This window comes from Vulpes vulpes, chromosome 16 (genome assembly GCF_048418805.1).
Source record: "Vulpes vulpes isolate BD-2025 chromosome 16, VulVul3, whole genome shotgun sequence".
In the NCBI taxonomy this organism is placed as follows: domain Eukaryota; kingdom Metazoa; phylum Chordata; class Mammalia; order Carnivora; family Canidae; genus Vulpes; species Vulpes vulpes.
This window is the reverse complement of record NC_132795.1, coordinates 90,244,175-90,257,943: the sequence shown is the minus strand read 5'-3', so window position 1 is coordinate 90,257,943 and position 13,769 is coordinate 90,244,175. Positions and strand designations below refer to the sequence as shown.

At 41.5% G+C, this 13,769-nt stretch overlaps 2 long non-coding RNA genes across 2 annotated transcripts in view; one reads left to right on the top strand and one right to left on the bottom strand.

Annotated features, from left to right (window-relative positions):
* The window catches only part of LOC140595914 (uncharacterized), a 46,781-nt gene extending 39,947 nt beyond the window's left edge, over nucleotides 1–6,834 (bottom strand). Inside the window, exon 1 of the long non-coding RNA XR_011997860.1 lies at nucleotides 6,638–6,834. This is a non-coding gene — a long non-coding RNA (uncharacterized lncRNA). The remainder of the gene's footprint in view (nucleotides 1–6,637) is intronic.
* Nucleotides 6,835–7,044: 210 nt separating this feature from the next.
* LOC140595913 (uncharacterized) lies at nucleotides 7,045–9,700 on the top strand. The gene is made up of 2 exons (XR_011997859.1): nucleotides 7,045–7,540; nucleotides 7,623–9,700. It is a non-coding gene; the product is annotated as an uncharacterized lncRNA (long non-coding RNA).
* The last annotated feature ends 4,069 nt before the right edge of the window (nucleotides 9,701–13,769 follow it).

Genomic DNA, 13,769 nt, shown 5'->3' with positions numbered 1-13,769 from the left:
GTTCAGTTTCTAGCCACTAGGTCAGAAAACCACAGATGAAATACCTTATCTAGTTCAAATTCTTGGAAAACATTTTGTTTTAAATAAAATTTCAATACTTTCTCATAAAAACATTGCTAAAACTTACTATTTAATTTATTGCCTTTTATTTTGTATTACTCTATTTGTTTTACCTTTGTGGTTTTTCTGTGACATTGTAAAAAAAAAAAGTAGGAAGGAAAAAATCTCCATAATCCTTACCCTTATTAACACTTTGTTGTAAAAAAATACTTTTTTTTTATATCTTTGAGATTTTTTTGCACATACTTATATCTCTGTATCAACAAAAGAAAAACATACTGTCTTATAACTTTCTTTTATCATCTGGTACTGTATCTTGCCATCTTTTCATGTTGGTGTTTATAGGTCTCTCCCTTTTTTTTTTAAACACTTTTTTTTAAAGATTTTATTTATTTATTCATGAGATACACACAGAAAGAGAGGCAGAGACACAGGCAGAGGAAGAAGCAGGCTCCATGCAGGGAGCCCGATGTGGGACTCAATCCCGGGACCCAGGATCACGCCCTGGGCCAAAGGCAGACGCTCAACCACTGAGCCACCCAGGTGCCCTATAGGTCTCTCTCATTCTAATGATGGTCGTTTAGGTCATTTCCAGTGTTTTACTGTATTACTGTTACAAACAATGCATATGGAAGCATCTTTGCACAGAAACCTTTGAGCACTTGCATGAAAGTTTCTGTTGGGCAGTTTGTGGGAAGAAATTCTAGATCAAAACATTTACACAATTTTTAATGTTTAGTTTAGTTATTGCTCTTCACCTTTCCCCTGAAATATGAAAATAAGCTAATTTCTCATCAAGACTTAGTACCTAACACAGTGCTTGGCACATGTTCATTAACTGCTGGGTGGATAAAAGCATCAAATATTATTGTTCTGGTTGTGAGAAAGTGATGCCTTTGACACTATTGAAGCACATTGCCCTGCCTGCCTCACTCTTAATTGTCCTAGACAACATTTAAGTGCTGGTAAAATGTTAGATTCATAGTAGTAGTTGTCGTCATAATATAATAACAAATAAGTGCATCAGAATACATAGCACTTCTGATTGTCTCCTTGGTTGACAAGCTGTTGTTATGACCTGAAATCATAGAATTCTATCATAGATAGGAGTCTAGACATCAATAGTCTAAGTGTGTGTATATATATATATACATATTTGTGAAAGCTCAGAGAGGTAGTGATTGGCCAACCATTTGAGAACCAACAGATGACTATGACTATGTCATATCAACAAGGCACATTAATGACTGCAATAAGTTTCCTCTGGTCTTCTTAGTTATGTCGACTTACCTGCCTAGAGCTTTCTTTCTTGCCCTTCTAATTTCCTACTTCAGGTCAGCCAAGGATTGGAAATAAGATAGGCTTAAAAGAACTGTATGTCGAGTGGTGGGATCTGAATGTAAGTCTAAGGTTTGTGAAACATGAGAGTCTTAGTACAACGTTTCGTCAGCTATTTTAGCAACTCAGGACAGCTTGTGTGTGTGTGTGTGTGTGTGTGTGTGTGTGTGCATGTACATGCATATGCACTTCCTAAGTTTTAGCAGCTTAGGAATATGTTGCCATGTTCTAGAGAGATGAGATGATATTGTATATAAATATTTATCTGGCATATAGTACCTGGAATATCTGGAAGGTACTCAGAACCCTTTAGATTTAAAAATTTACCTAATTCTAAGGAAACAAATAGCCAAAGGGTTTGTCTTCAAATGCTCTTAGCATTTGGCCAAGGTCTATTTAAAGGAGAGTGAAATAATCTTTTTTCATCCCTTTGCTGATACATAATGCCACCTTTAGTTTCAACATCAGTAATTTCAGGAGTAGTATATGTGGCCCAAAGACAACCATGTCCTAATTCCTGAAATCCCTGAATATGTTACCTTACATGGCAAAGGGACTTTGCAGATATGATTAAGGAACTCGAAATGGGAAGATTATCCTGGATCATCCAGGTGAGCCCAGAAAAGTGTCCTAAAAGAGGGAAGCAGGAGACTTAGAGTCAGAAAAGGAAGTATGTCGACAAAAGCAGAGGTCAGAGTGATACTATTGCTGGAGGAAAAGACCATGAGCCAAAGAATGCAGGTGGCCTTTAGAAGCTGGAAAAGGCAGGGAAATGGATTCTCCCTGAGAGCTTCCAGAAAGGAATGCAGCTCACTGCCAACACCTTGATCTTAGTTCAGTGAGAACTTTTTAGATTTCTGACCTCCAGAACTGTAAGATACTAAATTTATGGTAATTTGTTGTAACAACAATAGGAAATTAATACAGTGTCTTACCATAAGGCAGTGCAAGTTTGAATTTTGATTGAAGGGTGCTGTTCTTTTGCATTTTAATAAAATATTTAAAGAATGTGAAAATGTTTTTGTTTTGTTTTTTTTTAAGATTTTATTTATTTATTCATGAGAGATGGGGGCGGGGCAGAAATACAGGCAGAGGGAGAAGCAGGCTCCATGCAGGGAGCCCAATGTGGGACTTGATCCTGGGACTCCAGGATCATGCCCTGGGCCAAAGGCAGGCACCAAACTGCTGAGCCACCCAGGGATCCCCTGAAAATGTTTAAAGAAAAAAAAGTTGGAAAAAATAGCCATATAATAATAGTTAACATTTACTGAACACTTACTATATACCCAACATTGTGATTCACAGAATTTCATGTAAGGCTATGACAACCCTATGAGTTATTTGGCATTCATCTGTTTATTTGACAGATAAGAAAGTAAATATAAAAGAGGCAAAGAATTTAATTAACTTCAATAAGCAGAGATTAGCTGAACTCTCAAGTGGGAAAGTGAATTCCATCCTCTCAAGTCAAGCAGGGAAAAGTGGAAAACAGTTACCACAAAAATCAGGCAAAGGTAAAACTTGCAAGGGATAGATGATGCCCTATGTTGTAAAAATCAATCCCATCTGAAATGCTTTGAGTTCCTACCACAGGGCAGGCAGTTCCCAGGGATTACAGGGGGCCCAGCTTGTTGAGCGCCAGGCCTGGAATAACCCTCAGGGGGTGCACCCCTTCCTCTTCCACTTAATCTGTAAACTGACCATCTGTAAACTGACCAAAAACCCCAAAACCGTAACCCCAATCTCAAGTCTTTGACTGACCCCTGAACATATCAGATTGACAGTACCAAAATAAATCTCCTGCCCTCTTCCTTGGATAATGTCACTGGATAATGACTGCAGCCCAAGTAACATACACCTGGTAAAGAAATTAACGTGACTTTTAATGACACCTTCTATTTACAAGAAGTAGTAACACACTTTTAACTCACTGTGTTGCTTATGTATGTATTCTCTGTATTTAAGATACTTGAAATATTTTAGAGAGTCTCACAGGATAGGGGTGTGTGGAATCTGACATTAGATTTTTAATGGAAATACTTAGGATTTAACCAATAAACTATGTAGTAGATATTTCAATGCTTAAGTGAATTGCCTTAATGTATAGGTTTGATTTTTATGCTGCACAGATGCCTAAGAGAACTTGATCTAGTATTTTTACACAAATACCATGATACTTGTTGAGCACTTAGCACCCACCGGGCATGGTTTTAAGTGCTTTGCATGCACTAACTCAGGTTAAGACTCACAACTCAAGGAGTTGTGTACTATTGCTACCCCCACTTTCAGGTGATAAAGTTGAGGCACAAAGAGTTAGAGGACTTAACCAAGGTCACACAGCCAGTTAGTAGCAGAGCGCACTTCTAACCAGTGTCCTTTCAGTGCTCAGGAAGACTCAGGACTACTCTCTAAGTGCTCTGGAACTGGGCAGAAAATGGGCCAAGATGATTTAGAGTGTAAATCTGCCTTATTAGGGGCGTGAGGTGCCTAAGACAATCAGATACAGTTTTGTGTGAATTTGACATATTTTAAGGGAACTTAGTAAGTTAATAAACTTAATAATTAATAAATTAAGTTTGTATACAGTGCAAATGTGTAAGATAATTTGATTTGTTGGATGCTTTTGTTATTTAATGCTTTAAGAAAATTCTATCATATTTATAAGAGTGTTTAAATGGAAAGTTTAATATGTCCAATTAAGTTTCACCAAGCATTAATCAAAGAACAAGTAAAAGTGTTTCATTTTTAACATAAAATTGATTTATAAGTGAATTTGAGATTTGCTTTTACATGCTTAATAACAGCTAGGCTTAAAATTTACAACACTAATAAATATCAGTTAAAAATCAAGCAGCTTTTTGGGTTCTTTCCCATGCACAAAAAAAATCCTTCTGACATTTAAAATCTTCACTGACAGTTGGTAAAGTTATAGTCCTATTTAGGACTTTGCAGAGGGGAAAACTGAAATAAAGAGAAGTAACTTTCCAAGTGGGAAGTGGTGTTTCCTGCATTCTAGCCCAGGCAACACCAGACTGCCAGCCTACTCAACCATTTTCCTGTACTGCCTCAATGTATGGAGAGTTATTTTTATAGAAAATAATTTCAGTTCCAAGTACATAACCTGGGGAAATAACACACCAATATAACAGTGCTGGCTTTGCCTAGAGTAGAGGCAAGGGCTGTTATTTTAATTTCTGTGTTACTTAAGAATTAAGTAAAAGGAGTTCTCTACCCTTTCACCCCATTTTTCAACTAATTTTTTTGCTGCCAATTTAAAATTAATAGAATTCTGTACCTCTTTATATTTTAATTTCTTCTGTGTTGTCAGTCAGCACTTTATAGTCATTTATTAATATCTACCTCATGAGCTTTTTTTTCTTTGCATTTCTGCTTATGCTTCATTGTTTCAAATACCACCTCAAATGGACAAAGACATCATTCATGAGTCAAACCTTTTCTTAAATCCTCATCCCCATAAACCTCATAGAATTAGTCAGTCCCTTAGTTAGGCTACTTTTGTACCTAATATATGCTTTTATTAAACATGTAACAGTGAATTAGTTGTTTTTCTATTTGTCCATCTTCCATATTAGTGTCTGTGATATATACCTCTTTTCCCTGGATCTAGCACAGAATTTGGTTGGTTAAACGAAACTTTTTTTCTTCAGTGCAAAATAAAAGGTGGTTTTATTAAAGCATGAGAATAGGACCCATTGGCAGAAAGAGCTGCTAAACCAAACAGTAATGAAAGCTGAATATGATTAAATAACCTAAGTATGAAGTATTTTTTTGTTTTTGTTTATTTTCTAGGAAGATTCTTTTATTTTATTGAAGTCTCTGAATGATACATATACATATTTTATTTTTTATTTTTATTTTTTTAAGATTTTAAAAGTTTATTTATTCATGAGAAACACAGAGAGGTAGAGACATAGGTAGAGGGAGAAGCAGGTTCCCTAAGGGGAGCCTGATGTGGGACTTGATCCCAGGATCCTGGGATTATGACCTGAGAGGAAGGCAGATGCTCAACCGCTGAGCCACCCAGGTGCCCCTATTTTTTTTTTTAAGATTTTATTAATTGATTTGAGAGAGAGTGCACGAGAGAGAATCACGAGCAGAAGGGAGGTGTAGAGGGAGAAGCAGACTCCCCACTGAGCAGGGAGCCCAATGGGAGACTCTGTCCCAGGACCCTGGGATCAGGACCTGAGCCGAAGGCAGATGCTTACTGACTGAGCCACCCAGGCACCCTGTATTTTGTATTTTCATCGAGGTTATTTTAGAATCTGTTCGGAGCCAGGGATCAAAGACTGTGGTTGTGGTTTATGAGGTATAAGAAGAGATGCTTAACAATGGGTTTCCACTGGCTACTGAGTGGAACATCCTCAAAGAACTGATAAACCCACTCACTATCCTTTGAGCAGTTGTCAACACTGCTCAAAGCTATAGAGATAGCGGAAACCAACAGAAATCTCCTGCCATCCTGGTTGTGGCTTAGTCCAGTATCATACATTGTTCTGAGTGCTTGTTTTTGGGAATCTCCAATGTCAGGGTGCTTGAATTTTGCTTTTCTTATAGTTTTTGAGTTGAAGTATGCTTTGCACAGGCAATGATATACTTCCACCCGCCAAAAGGCTTATTAGTCTCTTTTGGTCCTTTAACTCTGGTCTAGCATTGGGGTAGATGACACGATCAAGCCTTAAATTGAACTAAACATGGAGGAATTCAGTTAAGAAGCTGTTCCAGGGAGTCCAGGTGGCTCAGCGGTTTAGCGCCGCCTTCAGCCCAGGGCATGATCCTGGAGACCTGGATCAAGTACTACGTCGGGCTCCCTGCATGGAGCCTGCTTCTCCCTCTGCCTGTGTCTCTGCCTCTCTCTCTCTCTCTCTCTCTCTCTCTCTCTGTGTGTGTCTCTCATGAATAAATAAATAAAATCTTAAAAAAAAAAAAAAAGGTGTTCCAAAACTAGATTCCAAAACCAATTCTCTGAAAGCACGTATCATTTACAGGAAGAGTGGACCCATGTCACATTTTTTAACAACTTGGCAGGGAGGGAGAACCTCGTCTTTGCTTTCCTTGAGGTGCTCCCTGTCCAGCTGCTTTCAAACTAGCCTCTCCACCACATCTGGTCTGTATTTCTAAGGGTCCGGTTTTCTACTTAAAAGAAGAAAAGGGCAGTTAACCACTCAACCAGAACAATATTTTTACATAGTAGGGGGCCAGGAATACTGAAGTTACTTACGGTGACCCCAGTACATTTGCATTTTCTCCCAGACTGTTTCAGAGGTGGAAACCTCCGCGTACTGTTTTGTATGGTCCAGCCCTGCGGGCCGTCTCACCCCGCACCAGTGCTCCTGGGCCCTCCCGGCTGGGAGGCCCGCCTGGAGGCGGAGGCCGTGACCCAGGGCCGGCCCCGCCACTTTCTCGGTTCCAAGGCTGCAGCAGGACCGGGGAAGCGAAAATGAAAACAGAAGCCACCCTGCTTGCCCACTCTGACGACCCGCCCCGCCACTTCGGCTGTGTGCGATGGGAAGCGCCGCCAAGGCCTCCTCCTCCGCGGGGGAGGGTCCCTTCCTGCGCGGGGGCCTGCGCGGAGGACCCATCGCCCACTCGGGGGCGGTCTTGCGACCCCCTGCCCCGCCGAGGCCGGTTCGCGGCCCAGTTGGGATCCCCCCTGGGAGCCCGGCGCGGGGCGGGGCTTCGGCGGAGGCTCTCCCGCTTCTGCCTCCGCGCCTGCTCCCTCCCCTCCTCCTCCGCGCTGCGGGGAGTCGTCGGATCCCGATCCCCATCCCGATCCCGATCCCGATCCCGATCCCGATCCCGAAGGCCTGGCGGAGTCTGGGACCGGGAGAAGCCAGACGCTTTTCTCCTTAGGGCCCCATCGAGGCCTGGTCGTGCGGCGGCGGCGGGCTGGGTCTCTGTCCCTCGGCGCATCTCTGCGCTGAGAACCTGTAGGGGAGGGTGGATCCTGAAGAACCTTTTGGACACTTCTACCTCCTGAAGCGCCAGCCCCGCCCAAGGGGAAGTGATAAGAAGGGGAATAGGTAAATAGACTGGTGAAAGGAGAAGAAAGCCCCTGAACTGCAGAGTGCCTAGCTGGAGAAAAATCAGGGACAAGGACAGGACAGGACTAAAAGTGTTTGAGGTGAGTTCAGTTAAAACATACAGACGGCTAGAATCACCACCAAAGCATTGCTGATTTCCAAATGCCCTTTAATTCATTGCAGCTTAACAGGATGCCTGTTAATTGCAGTTGACACCAGCCCTAATTCTTACAGACCAAGTTCAGATCGGATTATTTAGAACAATGCAGGTATGAAGCAGGGAAATGGGGTGTTGATGTTTTCAGAGTTCTTTTCAGGTTTCTGAAAGTTAGTGGGGGAGGGGGAAACCTCCAATGAGTATATACCCCAGGCATAATCAAGAGCAACGTGAAGCCACTGTCATCTGTGTTTCTCCTTGTCTGACATCAGATTGTATTCACAGGTTATTCGTTGGCTGGAGTCAGCCCTTGTGATCAAAACGAAGCCAGATGATTTAGCACGTACAGTTGTTTGCCTATGTTCTCAGATGCTGTAGAACGTTGCCTAATACACTTCTAGGGAATTTAAAGGCAAAAAACCCTACTTATTTCCAGTGCTTAGAATTGTACTTGCACAATTATAGAAGCTATCCTTTAGCGTCTGTGAATTTTTACCTAAGGAAATGTGTAGTTATGAGACGTACTTCATAACCACCTATTCGTTATTAAACTTTGTCCTTTAGAAATTGTTCAGTAGTGGTTAGCGGCAGAGTTAAAGGTACACACAACCTTATAGGCCTGTTAGTGCTAACAAGGACACACTCAAAATTCTGAGGGTTGTTGGCAGGTGAGATATAAGATCATGCTGTTTCTCCAGTGTTGCTTCTACCTCTGCAGTAAAGAATAAACGAATATGGTGGTCCCAAACAATTCAGGATCCACAGGCTTCATGCAGACATAGCCAAGTTCAAGAACTATACCACATACAATGAGTCATGAAAATGGCACAGAAACAGGATCTAAAAAATCCAGTCCCAAAGATAAGAATCTTTTTAAGGGGATAGACATTGATCCTGAGGAACATGCCTGTTGCCAAGAAGCATAACAAGAAGTGCCTGAAGAAGGTGCAGGGCAACTCCACCAAGGCTGTGAGTGCATGCTGAGGCTGTCAAGGCCCTAGTCAAGCCCAAGGAGATAAAACCCAAGATCATAAGTGGTGGCAGCTGCAAGCTCAGTCAATTTGCCTACATTGCTCACCCCAAGCTCAGGAAACATGCTGGTGCCATATTGCCAAGGGTCTCAGTCTCTGGGGGCCAAAGACCAAGGCCAAGGCTGAAGCCAAGGCCCAACCTATGCCTATGGCTTCAGCTCCCAAAGGTGTTCTCAAGCCCCCATGAAGGCTCTAGTGTACAAACTAGTGATAAGAAGGATATGGATAGAAGTTCTGGTGTGACACACCCCTCCCTCCCCAGGCTTCTGGTTACATGGGGTTCGTGTCCTCCTGTGCTATTTGCACAAATAAACATGAGGCAGAATCTGTCAAAAAAAAAATTATAATAAAACAAATGAATATGGTGAACAGTTATAAGTGAGGAAAAAAATAATGAGTTCGTAGATTTCTATTTGAAAGACCCCAGGTAGAAATTTAGAAATATGAAGTTTATTTATTTATTTTTAATATTTTATTTATTTATTCCATGAGAGACACAGCAGAGAGAGAGAGAGAGGTAGACACTTAGGCAGAGGGAGAAGCAGGCTCCATGCAGGGAGTCTGACGTGGGACTGGATCCTGGGACTCCAGGCACTAAACCGCTGAGCCACCCAGGGATCCCCTGAAGTTTATTTTTTATCACACCTAGTAGTAAAAGGTGAATTGAGACTAGGCTGTATTCTGGATACTTACTGCTCATTATTTCACTGTACCTTTAACAATTATGTGAGATTATCATCCTTATTTTACAGGGAGAAGAATCAAGGCTTTGAGAAGTCAAGGTAACTTGCCCAAGGTCACATGGCTAGTAAATGACCAGTTTTGGATTGAACTCAGGTCACCCATTTCTCCAAATTAAAAACCATGCAGAGGAGCACCTGGAGGACTCAGTCAGTTGAGTATTTGCCTTCCCCTCGGGTCATAATCCTTGGGGTCCTGGGATTGAGTCCCAAATGAGGCTCCCTGCTTAGCGAGAAGTCTGCTTCTCCCTCTCCTTCTGACCCTCCTCCCTGCTTGTGCTCTCACTCTCTCTCTCAAATGAATAAATAAAAAAATCTTTTAAAAATGCAGAATGTGGATGTATCATTTATCTAAGTACCTGATAGTATACCGTTTAAGTGGATATATTTTATGTAGATTATACCCCAGTAAAGTTAATTTTTAAAAATCATGCAGGGGGCACCTGGGTGGCTCAGTTGGTTAAGCAGCTGCCTTCCCCTCAGGTCATGATCTCCTGGTCCTGGGAGCATGCCTCTCATTGGGTTCCCTGCTCAGCAAGTAGTCTGCTTCTCCTTCTCCTACTGCCCGTCCCCACCATGTGCCAACTCCCCTCCTGCTCTCTCTCTTTCTCTCTCTTAAATAAAATCTTTTAAAAAATCATGCAGGATGAATGTGATTTTTTATGATAAAGAAACATTATGGGGGGCATTTGGGTGTCTTAGTCGATTAGGCATCTGTTTCTTAATTTTGGCTCAGGTCATGATCTCGACACAGTGTGCTTGTTCCTCTCTACTCCTCCTCCTGCACACTCTCTCTCTCAAATAAATAAATAAAATCTTTTTTAAAAAACCAACATTATGATTTCATATATGATAGTTACAGAGGAAAAAGAGATGGAAGTGAATATATATATATATACATATATATATATATTTAACATACACACTGAAAAATTGGTGACACCACAGTTAAGGAGTGTTCATTTAGTTGACCTTCCTAAACATAAGACACAGATGTATAGAAATATCAACCAGGATGCTACCATGAGGAAGGGGCATGCAAATCTGTTGTGGAAATCAACCAAGCAGATTTCCCAACAAAATTGGAAAAGACATCTGAAGTATGTGGTATCAAATTTGTGTAACAAAAATACGTTCCAAGTATAGGACATTAAAAAGTTAGATATTTGGTAGGGGGTACCTAGGCAGCACAGTCAGTTATGCATCTAACTCTTGGTTTCAACTCAGGCTGTTTTCTTTTATTTAAAAATGGGAATAGTACCTATTTGGGTGGCTGTAGGAAGGATCCAATGATACCGTGTATAGAAAAAGCTCTTTAGGGACACCTGGGTGGTTCAGTGGTTGAACATACACTTTTGGCTCAGGTCATCATCCCAGGGTCCTGGGGTCAAGTCCTGCCTCAGGCTCCCTACAGGGAGCCTGCTTCTCCCTATGCCTATGTTTCTGCCTCTCTCTGTGTGTGTCTCTCATGAATAAATAAAATATTTTTTAAAAAAATTTTTTTAAAAAAAGAAAAAGCTCTTTGGAAACCAGGCTATTCAAATGTGTCAGAGGACAGAATATTTCTGAAGAAACTTTTAACTAACCATACATTTATTTTAATTAGGTTCAGGGATTTACAGTTTTTTTTTTTAAAGATTTCATTTATTTGAGAGAGAGAGAACATCAGCAGGGAAGGGGCAGAAGGGAAAGGAGAATCAGACTCCCTGCTGAGTGGGGAGCCAGATGCAGGGCCTGATCCCAGGACCCCATGCCAGGACCCAAGCCAAAGTCAGAGATAAATTGACTGAGACACCCAGGCACCCCCAAAGTGATTTAAATATTGTATTAGAAATAATGTTTGGGAGGATCCCTGGGTGGCTCAGCGGTTTGGTGCCCCGCCTTCAGCCCAGAGCGTGATCCTGGAGTCCTGGGATCGAGTCCCATGTCAGGCTCCCTGCATGGAGCCTGCTTCTCCCTCTGCCTGTCTCTCTCTCTCTCTCTCTCTCTCACTTTCTCTCTTTCTCTGTGTCTCTCATGAATAAATAAATAAAATCTTAAAAAAAAAAAAAAGAAAAAGAATGTTTGGGGAGAATTTACACATTTTTCTTTTTTTAAAGATTGTATTTATTTATTTATTTGAGAGAGAGAAAGCCATGAGCAGCGGGGGGAGGAGTAAAGGGAGAAGCAAACTCCTCACTGAGTAGGGAGCCTGACTCAGGGCTCCAAACCAGGACCCTGAGATCATGACCTGAAATAAAGGCAGACACTTAACTGACTGAGCCACTCAGGTGCCCCCACATTTATTTTCAATTAAAACTTATTTGACTCTCTAAAAATAAATAAATAAATCTTAAAACGAAAAAAAAAATCTTATTTGAACAGCTTGTCAGGCAGCCCTGGTGGCTTAGTGGTTTAGTGCGCCTTCAGCCTGGGGTGTGATCCTGGAGACTGGGGATCGAGTCCCGTCCGGCTCCCTGCATGGAGCCTGCTTCTCCCTCTGCCTGTGTCTCTGCCTCTCTCTGTGTGTCTTTCATGAATGAATAAATAAAATCTTAAAAAAAAAAAATGAACAGCTTGTCAAAATAAGCAAGGCATACAATTGCTTTTGTGTTAAAAGGCTGTGTTTGGCTATTTAAAGAGAACATATTGACTTCTTCCTCATTGTATGATGTTCCATTTTGAAGTTTCACCAATTTAAGAAACATTTTTTAATTTAAAGATTTAATTAAAATTTACAAATCAAATATTTTGTAAATTAGGTATCCTAAACAATTATGGTTGCCCATACACATGTAGAAGCAAGGCACAAAACAGCTCAGTTCCTTCCAAAAGTAGTACGATCGGCTTTCTTAGGATATTTAAACTGATAGTGGCTGTCCCCTCCCAATACATGTCCCCTCTCAATTTAACAGCCCCAATAATGACCAACACCACAAGGCCTCAGGATAGGACATGATTAATGAAATTTCACTGTTAGGAATTCTGCACAACTGTAAGTTTTCCAAGAGAATATTCTCTTCAGTGGCTATCATGAAGGAAGTGACATATCTTGATGAAAAAAGAAAACGGGGCAGCCCGGGTGGCTCAGCGGTTTAGCACCACCTTCAGCCCAGGGTGTGATCCTGGGGTCACAGGATCGAGTCCAGCGTTGGGCTCCCTGCATGGAGCCTGCTTCTCCCTCTGCCTGCATCTCTGCCGCTCTCTCTCTGTGTCTCTCATTAATAAATAAATAAATCTTTAAAAGAAAGAAAGAAAACGATGATGAGAGAAAACATGAGTCTTAGGGCAGAATGGTCAGGATGTATATTTAGTGCCTTTTGTGAAATGCAGGAGGAAACTGACCCAGCGCCTCCATCAGGAGAGTTCTTTGCATGTTGGAGCGTACAAGTAGAAAATTACCACTCTTAATAATTAGATATAACCAGGATGGATGGTGGGGGGACAGCACAGAGCCTGAGATGAAACCTCTGTGTGGATCACCTCGCCTTCTTAGTTTCTCTCTTTGCTTTTACTTTTTAACATTTATTTAATATTAGTGCAGCCTAATTGGCAATGAAAGTAGCTGTGTCTTCTCAGACATGCATAAGCCTATAATTGATAAACTACTAAAAATGTTTCTACTCCAACTAATTTCTAGTATGGTTTTCTTAATTTATTCATAGAATTTATAATGATTAATTCCAGAAATGTATAATTTACTAGAACCATTCTGAACAGGTGGCAGCAACTTTAATACATGGGTGTGTTATCCATTATAAATGCACCTTTAACCCCCCTGTCCAGCAGGATATCACCTTGCGTTCCTATTATCTGCATGATAAACAATTTCAAAACTATACTTCAAACTCTTTTTTCTTTTAAAGATTTTATTTATTCATTCATGACAGACAGCGAGAGAGAGGCAGAGACACAGGCAGAGAGAGAAGCAGGCTCCATGCAGGGAGACCGACGTGGGACTCAATCCCCGGACTCCAGGATCACACCCTGGGCCAAAGGCAAGCGCTAAACCACTGAGCCACTGAGCCACCCAGGATCCCCTCAAACTCTTAAGAAACTTTTTCGCAAAGTATGTTAAGAATCTTTATTTTATTTTTTTAAAGATTTTTTTTTAATTTATTTATTCAGAGAGAGAGAGAGAGAGACAGGCAGAGGGAGAAGCAGGCACCATGCAGGAGCCTGATGTGGGACTCGATCCCGGTTCTCCAGGATCACTCACTGGGCTGCAGGCAGTGCTCAACCACTGAGCCACCGGGGCCACCGGGGCTGCCCCTATTAAGAATCTTTATTTATTTATTTATTTTTTTATGGTAGTCACAGAGAGAGAGAGAGAGAGAGAGAGGCAGAGACACAGACAGAGGGAGAAGCAGGCTCCATGCACCGGTAGCCGGTAGCCTGACGTGGGATTCGATCCCCGGTCTCC